A 14,335-nucleotide genomic window follows, 5' to 3' on the forward strand; every position below is an offset into this window, starting at 1 on the left:
GGTCTCAAAAGGACATTTATACACCAAGTTGGGAAATCAGAATTCATAAGAGTTAAAATATAGAAGTACCCCAAGTGTCCATAGCTGAATAGATCAACAGGATGTGATCTATGCACACAATGGGAGGAAATTCTAAGACGTATTAAAACATGGAGGAAACTTCTGGAAATTATGCCAAGAGAAATAAGGCAATCACAAAAAGGCAAATAATACACAATTCCATTTATTTGAAATACTTAGAGTAGTCACAATCATAGAGACACGAGGTGGCATGGTGGGTGTTAGCAGCTAGGGGAGAGAATGGAGAGTTATCATTCAGGCGTGCAGGGTTTGAGTTTTGGGAGATGAAAGAGAACTTCTGAATGCTGGTGCTTATGGTGGCACAAGAATACCAATACACTTAATGTCACTAAACTTTAACTCTAAGATGGTAATAATACTACATTATGATGTATATGTACATATATATGTATGTATGTATCACCACAGCCTTTAAAACTGGGGAAAACCCCACATGATATCATGTAAGTAGTACTTCATAAGAAATCTGTAAAACTAAAAGCTAAAAAAGTGAAATATTTATCCCATCTTAATTGTCAAAATAACGGAATAAATAAAGGAAATATAACAAAATGATGCAAAAATTTAAGCTTTAAATTTTTCTTCATTAGAAATTAGGCTACACATACTCTAAAGGGCACAACACAGAATTGGATGGACCATTTTCTCTAGAAAAACAGAGCTCCACGGAAAATTCTAATAAAATGTTATATAGTCTACTTATAAACAAAATTAAATTTAAAATAGAACTCATCATATATATATATTTATTTCCTGGCATGAAAGATTTTAGGACTAGAAAAGACCAAACTACCCAGTTCACCCAATCTATTTATTTACTTCCTATTGTTCTACTTGCTGAAGAGGGCAAGCAGCCATGATATGCAATGATTAATAGCTGGCCCTCACGGTGGAGGAAGTGTTTGTGATTTAAAAAAAAAAAAAAGGCAACAAATGGCATCTTCTTATACCATTAAGATATTCTATCAAGAGTTAAAATTGTAGCCTCATCCTGATGTTATCCTTAGCTGTCTCAAGAAAGCCCCTCAATCTGCTGCAAAATTTTACGTTGGATTTTCAATTGTAAAGAGATTTATAAAGAGCAAAGGAAATAAAAAAACAAGGTAGTGATGTATGAAAACTGTATGTAGCTGGGGAGTGACGGCAATAGGGACCTGCCTCTCGTATGCTAGCAAACAGACTTGAACTAAAGGATGAGTTTAAACAGACATGTGCTCTGTGAATCGGTGTCAGATAGAAACCCCAGCAATCAGGAACCAGCACAACCCATCGGTGCATTGTGGCTTCTCCCCTAACACAACTGCATAGACTCTAAAGAGCATTTTCACCTTCACCATCCCGAGAAATCTACCCTTAGGCGGGGTAAGAAGAACAGCAAGAGTGAGCTGGCCAAGGTGACACTGACAAATCAGATACTTTTATTCATAAGACATGTCATCAACAAATTTATTTCAGACTAAGAGCTCACATTCCTAATCACAAGACAATGGGTTTTCCGATGACCACGTGACAGGCGGCACATTATGACATCTTTCCAGTAATCTCCCCGAGGCCAGGACCTTCATCTTGCTCTAGGAGGCATCATTCACATTTAAGGAACTTGACAGAATAAACACAATTTTTACCTAAAAGCTCTTAGGTTAATCTATTAGTCAGGCCAGAGAAGTGACCTTCCCTGCCATGGACCCATGACAAGTAAATTTATTTCCCACCACATCACTCAAAGCAGCCAGATGTCCTCCGACCCTTCCTTCTGCTCCTGCCTTCTCCAGGCAGCGGCTAATGACATTTGCTTTTAGTTGAGTGTCGGGAAAAAGACCGTTGTCTACAAGTGTTGACACCAAACACCAAATTTCATTAGCGAACAATGCTGGGAAAGTCTCCGTGATTTTTTTTTTTAAAGGAAACTGTTTTCTTTTTTTCCGGAGGGGCTTTATTTTCTATTTTCTGTTCATATATAGTTTGTGCTTCCAAGGCTGTCTGAACACAACTCTGTGAGGAACCGAGGTCTGCCATGAGCTGGTTTTCACCGTTCTTTGCTGTGGAGGAAGGATGGTGCCATCCAGGTACCAGGCGGTCAAGTACCTTCTCTGGAGACAAGGGAAGCCAGATCTTTGTCTAGGTTTCTTGCTAACTACTTTTCTCCCTCTCTCCTTTCTTCCTTGCTAGTCTGACATTCCCTTTATTTCTTCTGTCGCACACACTACAGATTTGGGCTCATTCAGTCAAGACTTTGCTAGTGGCTTCCCAGAATGTGGTCTTAAAAAAAGAGATGGATTAGATTTTTAATTTTCTATTAGAGAGCGCAAAATCAGCAGTGCTTTTAACACGAATTTTCATGGCTTAAAAAAAAAAAAAAGTGCCACGTTGTTTTCTAAGCCATTCTCAAATCCCACTTAGACACCAGGCCTCTGCATAAAGCCCCAAGGGATGGATTGGCATTGGAGAACCTGATGAACTCAACCACGCAAGCTTTCGCTTGAAAACTTGTGGTGAGCACTAGGCCTTTTGAAGCTTGCTAAGACAAAATGAGTAGGCTCTGAGAGTACTGTCGTCTCTCACCAAAGCTAAGAACAAGGACTAAGCTGAAAAGACGTTTTAATTTTTTTTTCTTCCGTAGTCAGTCAGCTAAGCAGGAAGGATGGGAGTCCCGCGGGAGAAAGGAATATAAGGGCATCCCTGGGAGACTTAAAAGATGCCTCATCTCTGGGTACCCAGGGGAGCCTTGGTCTCTGCGACGCCTTCCCCAGAGCTGCCACTGCGGCGCACTGCGGAGCCCCATCGCCTGCCAGCAGCCTCTGTCCTGCCTGGCTTTCCCTGCCGCCCCTGCGGCAGTCTATCCGCCCACCCCAGTCCCTCCAGTCTGTTGCTGCTGTCTGCACAGGGCGCGCCGCGGGGCATCCATCACCCGGGAGCCTTTGACGCACACGCGCGCGCTCCCAGACAGGCTGGGTCTCCTAGCCCTCCCTCCCGCCATGCCCGCCCCATCGCGGGGCAGCATTTACATCACGCCCACACGTAGAGGGTGACGCGACCGCCCCCCAACCCCCGCTCTCGTGGTCCAGGCGGTACCTCCAGAGCTGGTGACTCAGCTCCTCCCTCTCCGCCCCCGCGCGTGGCGCCTGAGGTTCCCGCACGCCCACAGAGATGTTCCTGCATCTGCGGTGGGGTGCTGGCTGCCCCAGCCAAGTTCATCCCGGTATTCTATAATCTTCCCGGGCTGATCAGAGGAGTCCCAGCCTTGGGGGAGAAAGTATTCCCAATTCTAGAGCCGGTTCGGAGGGGGGAAAGAGAAGATGGTGGGCTGTCGTCCCATTTCCTCTTGGCCTTAAATTATAGACCTCGGTAGTAGTAGTTGTTGCTGTCGTCATCATCATCATCATCATCATCATCATCATCATTTTTGCTAGGGACGGCCCCTCTCCCAAGAACCCCACACTCTCAGATGCGCTTCGCTGCTCCAGGCGCATAGGGAAAGCTCGATAGGGTTTTGCTGAATGGAGGTGCAGTGTAAGAAAAGTGTGGATTCTTACAAAGAGCTACATAGCCCGCACGCTCCCCTGCTCTCAGCCTTTTGATGCGGGAGCACAGATGCTAGCTACTCGCAGGTTTGGGGAGGATTTTGCGGAAGAGTTTGAAAATTCACGGGGTTTCTATTAGCCTCCCGTAGAGTCTGCAGCTGCTCCTGCTTTCCCACCACCCGCACATCTGCAGAGGGATCCCCGCAGAAAAGTTGAACCAGAGGTTGCAGGGATGGCATAGTGATGGTGGCTGCTCCTGGCTGCCTGTTTTGAATAGTCTCCCCCTGGCCATCCTGAAGCCCCCACCCCCGGCCCCCAAGCAAAGAAGCCTGGAGACGCCTGCAGGCGCAGCCCCTGAACGCCTGAGGCTGCCCACCCACCTGCCCCGGAATCCCGAACATAGCGCGCCGCACCTTTGACTTGCCCCAGCCCAGTAAACCCGGGGTCATTCCACTGCCTCCGTGAGATTTCCCCCTTACCATTCCAACACAGGGGCTCAGTAGGCAGCCCTCCACACCTGCAGCGGCTTTCCCCGGGCCAGAGCGGGCAAAGTTGCTCTAGTCGCTCTTCTGCGAGGCTGCAAAAAGTTCCCTGGCTGCAACGCTCGCTCTCCCGGTCCAGAAGGGGATTCTAGCGGAGAGAGATCTCTCGCCAGTGTTGCGGGGGACTCCTTACTCACCCTTCCAGCCGTCGGGGACCCCTTGCCCTGAGCGGTGTCTGCACTGCAGCCGTCGCCGCGCCGGCACCCCTCCTCTTGCTGCCCGGGGCCGCCTCGGTCTGCCACTCTCTCCTGCAGCGCGCGCAGTGGTGACTCCTTTGAGTGAGTCGGCGGCGAGAGGAGGGGCGGGAAAGTGGCTCCGGGCTGCCACGCTGCGGTCCTCCTCCGCCTCCTCCTCCCCTTGGTGCTGCAGTGGCGGGCGGCGGCGTGGCGAGAGTACAAGCGATGCGCAGGGAGGGAGTTACTGCGCGCGGGGGAGGAGGGCGCTGTGCAAGGCTGGGCGAGCTCCCGGGGTGATGCAAAAGCGCCGCTGAGGTGCGGGTCCCGGAAAGGGGGCGCGGTGGTAGGGCTGGCTCCAAGGGGCAAGTACTTTTGGAGAAGTCAGGGCTCAGTTTGTTGCCGAGGAAAAAGAGAAAGGCGCCAGTGTTGAATTAGTCACCGGGTGTGACTGTGCCTTGCGCACTTGGCCGCCCTTTGGGCCGGGTCCCGCAAGGCACAAGGAAATTGTTGATTGCTGGAGGCCAATGCCCAGGGATGGAGGCTTTTGGTCGGTTTCTGGGCCTGAAACTGGTTAATTTTGACTTGGCTTTGGGTAAGTCAGTAGGCAGGAGTAGCTGATCATTTCCTGATCTCAATCACCATGCTGGCACACAAGTCTAGAGAAAACTTGGGGCGCAGTGGAAACAACTTCACGCGCGGTGTGTGTGTGTGTGTGTGTGTGTGTGTGTGTGTGTGTGTGTGTGTCCCCAAATCAGAGAGGGCCAGGCGGCAGGCGGGACTAGGGACACTGCTTAACATTTTAAAAAGAAAGAAAAAGGAAGCCGTGAGAATATTGCTGTATTCCCAGGAACGCCTTTTGAGAAACCTCAACCTCAGCCTCACCTAAGCTCTGGGGCTGGACTGCCAACTGAAATTCACCCTGAGAGGCCACACCCAAGCACTTGGCAGGGCAGGGTGTCGCCCTCCTGTCACCCAACCGACCACCGGATGGGACCCAGTGGGAAGCAGGGGCATCCTCATCTAGTAAACCCTGTCGTCTCTGCGCTCACATGGAACTCCTGTGGTTTGGAAGGGCCCCCCAGGCTGGTGTTCACCGCGAAATCATTACTCTTGTAATGGTGACTCGGAGCGAGACAAAGCGCGGCGCCAGCGGAGGCTGCAGTGGGTGGAACTCACACGCACACTTTCTCCCGCAATGTGCTCCATGCGAGTAAATAGCCTGCGCGTTTCAATGGGTGGGTAAAAGCTTGGCGGTGCAGATACATATGTAAACATTGCACGTGAGTGTGCTGGAGAAGAAGAGCAGTCCAGCTTTGCGGAGAGCCATGGAAAGCTGGTGGCGACCACGTGGCCCGCCAGTGACAGTGAAGTAACTCCAGTTTGCTGAGCTACATGTGTGCCACCATTCAGGATGCAATGAAGAGGGGACAATGTAGCCCGCCCTCAGCCTCTGGCTGCTCCTCCTTGCAGCTCTGGCGTTCTGAGACTTGGGATGCTCAGTCTCCGTTGGTTGAGCCTACACTTTTTGGGTGGTCTTTGAAAAACGTGTCTGGCTCTTGTTTTGGTTAAATGCTTTGCTGTTTGCCACCACTTACCGTGGAGATGATTGGATGGCATAAACATTAACGCACTCACTTGGACATCCTTTCCTGTGCATTCTTACTTAATAAATTAAATAACGATTTGAGCTAAAATGTTTGTGTAAGGGTATGTATGCCCCTACAGGAGTGCTCCAGCATCAGTGTGGAAAGGAATGTGAAATTTTAAAAATGTTCATCTTATCTGGAACCTGTATGTGTCACTGCAAAATGCACTGTTCATTCATTCATTAGGTGCCCTAATGGATACCTCTTTGAGGGCTCGCCCCTAATTCTTGTTGCAGAGTGATTCATTATTTCTCCAAGTGAAAGAAGTATGGAAAACGATGAAAAATGGTCAACATGCTTCCTGTTGTGCTCTCTCTTCCTTAAATCAATCCCTGTGTGGTCCATGGATCTGCCAGGGTGAATAGGATTTCCAGCTCTAGATTTTCATGTCTTGCTACACTCGAAGATAACAGCTCCTGTAGTCCCTACCCTAGACAGAGCTGAGCTAGAAATGGCATTACAGGGAAGGATTTTCTATGTGATGATGAACCTGCCCAGGAAAGCAGCTCTGATTGGTCCTGCCTGGCACACCACTTGGAGCCAAACTCTCACTTGTTAGTATTACCCATATTTTCTTTCTTCTAAGAACATTTGTCTCATAGGAGCTGATGCAGGTAAAGATGTATATCTTTATCTTCCCTGTATCCACAAAACCTCAGTGCTCCTCAAAGTCACTACCTTCCTGCCAAACAGAAATTTCGTTCTTCAACATAGTGTCTTTTTGTGATGTTAAAAAGAAGCACGCCTTCCCAAGGAGCATGAAGGATCTGTCATTGCATCTGCAAACTGTTTCACTTCAAAAAAAAAAAAAAAAAAAAAAACAGAAAGAAAGAAAAATACAGGTGCTGTAGTTTTGTTTTGTTTTAAGTACACACAAGAACCACAGTGCCTAGCATACAAGGGCCACAGAACAAGGATGATTCATATTTTTTTTAAATAGAGGAAAGTTTCCCAAAGGCTCCTATATGATGCTTCCTGAAAGCTCAGAATAGCATCCAGCTTCCATGACAGGGATCTAGAGAGAACCTCTTACTTTTGAACCACAAGTTCCACACCTCTCCAGTTCTTTTTCTCTGCCATCAGATATACAGCCTCATATATCTAGCTACAGACAAATCCTCTTCCTGCTCAGCACTCTTTCCCAAGTTGCTTACCAATGCCTGTGTCATCAAACCCTTAATGGCCATTCATATCCATTACCACAAACAGGCCCAGAATCACAAGTGCAATTAGCATCTACATTGTGACCCCCACCCTCTGTCCCTTCCTCCCTATCCAGCCCCTGAAGCCCTTTGGCTGTGCCTTCTAAGTATAAATGGCTGAAACAATCTACTCTTCCCTTATCATTCTAATGGAATCTCCCCCACTCTCCTCTTATTAGATTATAATGTTTCAAAAACTCTGTTTGAACCAAGACTCAAACAAGACCCCATACACTGCAACTGATTGATAGTCTCCAAATCTCGGTTTTCTTTTATTTCATTTTTTCACCCCTTGCAATTTACTTAGTGTTGGAGAAAGCATCTGTTCAGTGTTTTTGTTTTTGTTTTGGTAGCCTGAGTGTGTGCTTATTACATCACTTGAGTGTTCTGCTCTGGGATTTCCTATATTCCACAACATAGATCTAAAAGCTTATTTGTAATCAGATGTTTCCTGACCCCACCACCCAGTCCCAAATAAATGCACAGAGGCTTATATGAATTATAAATGCTCAGGCTCATTATTAACTAGCTCTTACATTTTAAGTTAACCCATTTTCCTTATTTATGCTCTGCCACGTGGCAATACCTTTATTGGCATGGCACATTCATCTCCTGCTTCCTCTGTGTCTGGCTAGCATCTCCTGACTCCACCCTTTTCCTTCCCATCATCCTTAGTTTGGTTGCCCTGCCAATACTTCCTGCTGGCTACTGGCCAATCAGCATTTTATTAAACCAATTTGAATGACAAATCTTTACAGTGTACAGGAGGATTATTCCACAGCACTTACATTTTTTTGACAAAACTAATACATAGAGGCATGTACTATTTATATGTATCTAATTGCATGTTTTTTTAAAAATGGTTATTGATAATTACTGCTGTCATTACACTATTTCTTTGAGTTTTGTTAAATAATAATATTCTAATGATCATTTCTCAAATACCTATCCTCCTCTTCTTTAAAGATATGCTTGAGTGTTGGATATGGTGGCACACACCTTTAATCTCAGCACTTGGGAGGCAGAGGCAGGTGGCTGTCTGTAATTTAGAGGCCAGCCTGGTCTACATAGCAAGTTCAAGCCCTACTAGGTCGACATAGTGAGACTCTATGTCAAAAAACCAATAAACAAAAACCAGGAAAGCAATATGGTTGGTTACATTTTCGAGAGTTAGAAGAATAGAAGGCAAAATCCAGGACTTGAACAAACAATCGAATCTGATAGAGGAAGCACTGCCCACCCCTCAATATAAACAACTCAGCTTTCTGTCACTATAACAAAATGCTCAGGACTATCAACTGCTGAAGAGAAAACATTTATTTGCCTCACAGCTTTGGAGGTTCCAGCTGCCCTGGCTTTGGGCCCGTAGCAAGGCAACACACCACAGTGGAAGCAGGAGGTGGAGTAAAGGCACTTACCTCACTTGACCCAGGGAGCAGAGTGAATAAGGCAGAGTCCAGGGCCCTTCAGTCCATGCTTTGCCACCCGGTGACTTCTCACTCGGTCCATCTTCTACAGATGCCATCACCTTCTAACAGTGCTGCCCTCTAGAACAATCCTTTAACATGTGGGCCTTTGAGAGACTTGCAAGTTCCAAACAATGGGACTCCCCAAAGGCTGATGCTATGAATACAAGGGAAAGCAGAGATAACTCTCACTACCATCCATTGCAGAGGACTGCTGAACATGTTGCTGTAAGTTGAGTAAGTCAAGAGAATGTAGACACAGAATGGGGATAAAACACACTTATTTAAGAAATCTTAGGTGAATACACGATGTAGATATGTGTATCCCCAAACTCTGTTATTTTGCATAACTGATTAAAACAAATGCTAAACTATGACACCAGTTTAATATATGGCTAGTAGGCATGTACATTGCATTCTTTGGTAGTAACGGGTAGAAATCCTTTCTGGAGGCATCCTCTTATGTTCTAGAAACCAAAAATTACCCACAAGTAAGTTTTTAATAAAAGATAACAATGAACACACGGTAACAGACTAGTTACTAGTTACTAGCACTAGTTACAGAAAAGAAGAATCTATAATCTATAAGACATTGGAGACACTGGTCACATATCTTCCATTACCTGAAGAAAAAGAAAATGGTTAAAAGCACTTACAGGGATAGGAAACTGTTAGGAATGATCAATCGAATTTGAAGAGGCATGTGACCTCTGTCAACCTCTACCACCGTTTGTCCTCCCAACACCCATCCGAGTTTCCACACATATAAACACACCCTCCACTTTCCTGGTTGTGTTGAAGGATTCTCCCTCCTTTAAAAATGAGGTCTCCTTTATTTGATGAAATAGCTTTATGCAGAATGCTAAAGTCATTTTTCTTCTTATTTCACCAAAGAGCTTGAAACATCATGGATATATGAGCATTCAGAAACACGGCACAACCGAGCATGACTTCCAAATAGACGCAGAACTGTTCATTTTAGAATTTAGTGGTTCAATGGTGGAAATAAAGGGGGAAAGAATGTGTACATTATTTTATATAACTGAGTAAAAATAAGTGAAGACTAATAAATAAAATTTAATGTGTGTGCCCAAAAGAGACAAGGTCTTGACTAGGAAGGGTGATTACTATGTTCACAGGATTTGGAACTTCTGTGACTGTAGTTCAGCAACCATCCTTTTCTGCCAGACATGGGTCTACTCATCACTTTTGCTCAATAGCAAGCTTCTTTAAAGTTTATATCAAAATAAAACAATACCAAAACCCTGAAAAACTAAAACATATTGTTGACTTTGAATGGGAGGTGTGAATATCTATCCACCCTAGACAGAGCACCAAAGATACAACAAAGAAATGGTTTCACTGGTCTGGTTTAGTGAGCCAGTGAGTTTCTAGGGTTCCCTTAGAGGAGTAAGGATGATTCAAGGCGGCTGTATCATGAAAAGCCCACCTCAGCATGTGTATGACTAAAGAAAGCACATCCCTAGAGTTCCCTGCACAACTTGTGGGCAGCTCTAAAAGCAAAAACTCCTTTGGTTCCAGAAATCATTACAGTTTATGTAATTTCAGGGTGGAGTCTTGTGAAACTTAGAACCATGTGCGCTTCCTGTGACTCTTAAATTCCAGTAACTTCCTGAGCCTTACAAGCCTCTCACCTTCCCCTAGGAGAGAGTGTTTCAATTAGGCAGAAATAGTTATACAACACATAAGCTTCTACATAGACTTCCTGGCTAAACTGATCTTTTCTTTCAAAGTTTCACAGATTCAAATACAGATATGCTGCTCGCTAGACCAGGGGAAAATGTCCTGTGATGGTGCCCTTGTAGCACCAGACCACAAATCTGCCGTGTGCTTGGCAGATGGCTTCTCTTGCTCTTTCTTGATTCCCCCCAGTGTAACACCAGACTCTACTGCCATATTCTTCCTAGTATATGATTCTAGAAATACTGGCCCAGACTGGGACTCCCACAGCAAATTAAGATCTGCTCTGGCTATGTGCTGTAGGGAATGGACTCCTTATATGTGTATCTCTCTCTCTGTCTCTCTGTCTCTGTCTCTGACTCTTTGACTCTCTCTCTCTCTGTCTCTCTGTCTCTGTCTCTGTCTCTCTCTGTCTCTCTCTCTCTCTCTCTCTCTCTCTCTCTCTCTCTCTCTCTCTCTCTCTCTCTGACACTGGATCTTACCTATGCAGGCCAGGCTAGCTTGATATTTCCTACATAGTCCACGATGACCTAGAACTTTCAGTCCTAAGGCTTTCATGTTCTGGATTGCAGGTATGTGTCTTGTGCCCCATGGAATTATTTCTTGCCTGGTCCAACTCAGTCATGCAATCCTTCCTCTTTCCCGGTGGCTAATTTGGGCATGAGCTGGTTATGTGAGTCTGGCCAATGGCATATCAATGGAGAACTTCTAGAGAGCTTCGAAGGAATGTTTCTTCAGCCTTAAAAATTTAAATGGAGAAAAAAGTCCCCTTTCTACTTTTAGATATTATGCCTTATAGGTGACATTAAGGTGTCTACATTTCTAGACACAGAGGCATCTACATATAGGACATGGCCTGGAGACCCTTTGCAAATGCTCAGTAATCACAGAAGAGAATCAGTCTAATTATAAAACACACAAAAGAAGCAAAACCCAAGTGAATTTCAAAGAATACAGTTATAACCTGGTATCTTGCAGCCAAAACAGCCTTCTTCCCATTGTGGGGCCATGCATTGTTTTATTTTCAAAGAAACCATCATAAGTTAGAGTTGTTTGTTCCTAACTGAAAGCATTCTTACGCTTATACTCCCCATATATCCCAAATAAAAGTACCTAGTACATAGTACAGACTGTAAGTGTCTACTAACGGTATGCAGAGTTCATTTCTGTTGGGAAAACAAGAAGGACATGTCCATCTGTCATATCCCAAGCATCTAGCACAGTTCCTGGATTATAGAAAGCATTTGGAAATAACAGCTTAAAGCCAACATGGCCTCAGGATCTTAGCAAGCATAAGGGAAACTTTAGAAGCCCAGATGGAAGGCTGGAAATGAGAAAAATTGGCTCAGTGAACATTCAAGTTCTAGGAGAATCTTTCTGCTCAAATGGACAAGGAGAAAAGCTTCCCTAGATAGATTCAGGGAAATCTAAGAGGCCTCTAGCCAAAATGGGTAGCTCAGAGGGGAACGCAGCATGTCACTTAGCACTCTTGCTGGAGTGGAAATGAGGTGGAGAAACTGCTCCCAAGAGATTTTCTTCAGTACAAAGGAGAAGAATTTGATATGTGGAAAACTCTTACAGAGAAGAGGAAAGGTGAATTTTGGAGCACTCAAAGCAGTTCAGGGCTGTACCCTGGGTGTGTGTTTGTGGGGATATAGTTGTTCTTCATGTAGTTTGTCCCCCTTTATCTGCATGTCTAGAAGAAGGTCAAATTTGTCATTGAAAACATGTTCAGCATGCAGGAACTCCTAAGCTGATAGGGAAGATGGAGGAAGCAGATCCTGACATCTGATTGGGCAGACAAAGCCAGAGCCTCCACACAAAGCATTGCAGAGACTTATAATTGGTTGGAGACAACCAGAAGCACCAGTGTGAGTGGGTGGATTGACTGCCCCAAACTTCTCAGTGACTGAACGGGAACCAGCTCTGAGGAAAGAGCAGGTCCCTTCAAGCCAAACAGCCATTGCCACAGACAAAGTACCAAATGAGTAGCTCATGGCAGGTTGATCTATCTATGACCTCAGCCACCCGGGGATGCTCAAAAGCTCATTAACCTTCAAACAATGGGAATAAGGACTTTGGTGTTCTCATCTGTGGAGAAATAGTTTTGAGGACTGTTCTCAGAGAATTGCCAGTGGGCTAGGACTCAGCTGCCTACAGCAGCCACTGTTACAAAATCCATCATGTGATTTTCTTCTCTTTCCCCACATCTCTCCTGTTGCCTGTAGTTCTCCAGTGAACTGTGTACCCAAATCCTAAACTAACACTAACCCACCAGCCAAGCAAAGCCATCTGTTATCTGGCTCCAGACAGCCTCTCCAGTTCTTCACCCCAGCATTTCCAGTCTGAATTTTCTGCCCTCGACATTCTGGACATTTTTCATAACCCAAAGACACACTAAGTTTCTCTGCCTTCCTTATCTACACTTATGTGATGTACACTGCCTGGAACACTAAGCACTGCTTTCTCCGGTGTGTTTGACAACCATTCTTGTTTTTTAATAATTAAATAAAATTTATTCATATAGTTTTTTATTCAAAATTTTTATTCATTTTACATACCAGCCACAGATCCCCCCTCCTCCCTCCTCCCATTTTCCCCACTTCCACCCTCCCCCACCCCCATCTCCTCCTCCAAAAGGGTAAGTCCTCCCATAGAGGGACAGCAAAGCCTGGTACATTCAGCTGAGGCAGGACAAAGCCACCACCACCCTTGTGTCAAGGGCGGGCAAAATGTCCAACCAAAGGTAATGGGATCCACAAAGCCAGCTCATGCACCAAGGATAGATCCTGATCACACTGTCAGGGGCCCCTCAGACAGACCCAGCTACACAACTGTCTCCCATATGTATAAGGTCTAGTCTAGTCCCATGCAGGTTCCACAGCTATCTGTCTAAAGTTCATGAGTTCCCATGAGCCTGGTTCAGTTGTCTCTGTAGATTTCCTCATAATGATCTTGACCCCCACACCCCTCCTCATATAATCCCTCTTCCCTCTCTTTAACTGGACTCCTGGAGTTTGGCCTGGTTGTGGATCTCTGCATCTGCTTCCATCAGTTACTAGATGATGACAGTTAGGATATTCACCAATCTGATTACCAAGGTTCAGGCATCCTCACCACTATTGCTATTAGTCTAGGCTGGGGTCCTCCTTGTGGATTCCTGAGAATTTCCCTAGCACCAGGTTTCTCGCTATCCCCATGATGTCTCCCTCTATCATGGTATCTCTTTCATTGCTCTCCTACTCTGTCCCTCCCCCAGCTTGAACATCCCATTCCCTTATGTTCTCATCCTCCATCCCCTACCCTCTATTGCCCCACCACATCCCCAGTTTATGAATTGGAATCTCCGCTGTTTCCCCTTCCCAGAGTGATCCATGTGTCCCTTTTAGGGCTCTCCTTATTAGCTAGCTTCTCTGGAGCTGTGGGTTGTAGTCTTATTATCCATCGCATTACATCTAGTATCCACTTATGAGTGAGTACATACCATGTTTGTCTTTCTGAGTCTTGGTTACCTCACTCAGGGTGAAATTTTCTAGTTCCATTCATTTGCCTGCAAATTACAACCATTCCTGGCTAAGTTGTCCTTCCCAGCACCACACTCTGATGGCTCCGAGGTCCAACTGCATATCCAGAGCTCATCACTTACCAGCTCAGTTATAAATAATTCTGCCTCATTTCCTGTAGTACGATAGCATTGTGAGGGCAAGGACATCAGATCATGAACAATGTTAAAGCCCATACACTCCAGCCAACACATACAATATGCCTTCCATGTTAGCCCTCCTGAATACTTTGGAGAACAATTAATCTTCCATGTTTCTTTTTGAACTTTGCTTCCTAAAGTAAGGATTATCCAAGGGTCTTCCCGTGTGTAGGACTGATTATAGCTTGAACTTCTGAGAAACTTCTTTAGGAGGCAAATTTCACAATATTCTTGAGAAATTTCCTGCATCCTTAAGTTTTTCTTTGATTTCAATTTAAAAAAGAACAGGTGTCTCTT

At 45.3% G+C, this 14,335-nt stretch overlaps 1 protein-coding gene across 1 annotated transcript in view; it reads right to left on the reverse strand.

Annotated features, from left to right (window-relative positions):
- Positions 1 to 4,511, reverse strand: part of Sv2c (synaptic vesicle glycoprotein 2C) — a 186,942-nt gene extending 182,431 nt beyond the window's left edge. Inside the window, exon 1 of the mRNA XM_006985749.4 lies at positions 4,282 to 4,511. The gene's annotated coding sequence lies outside the window, so the exon portion shown is untranslated. The remainder of the gene's footprint in view (positions 1 to 4,281) is intronic.
- Positions 4,512 to 14,335: the final 9,824 nt, after the last annotated feature.

Source organism: Peromyscus maniculatus, chromosome 15 (assembly GCF_049852395.1).
Source record: "Peromyscus maniculatus bairdii isolate BWxNUB_F1_BW_parent chromosome 15, HU_Pman_BW_mat_3.1, whole genome shotgun sequence".
Taxonomy (NCBI): domain Eukaryota; kingdom Metazoa; phylum Chordata; class Mammalia; order Rodentia; family Cricetidae; genus Peromyscus; species Peromyscus maniculatus.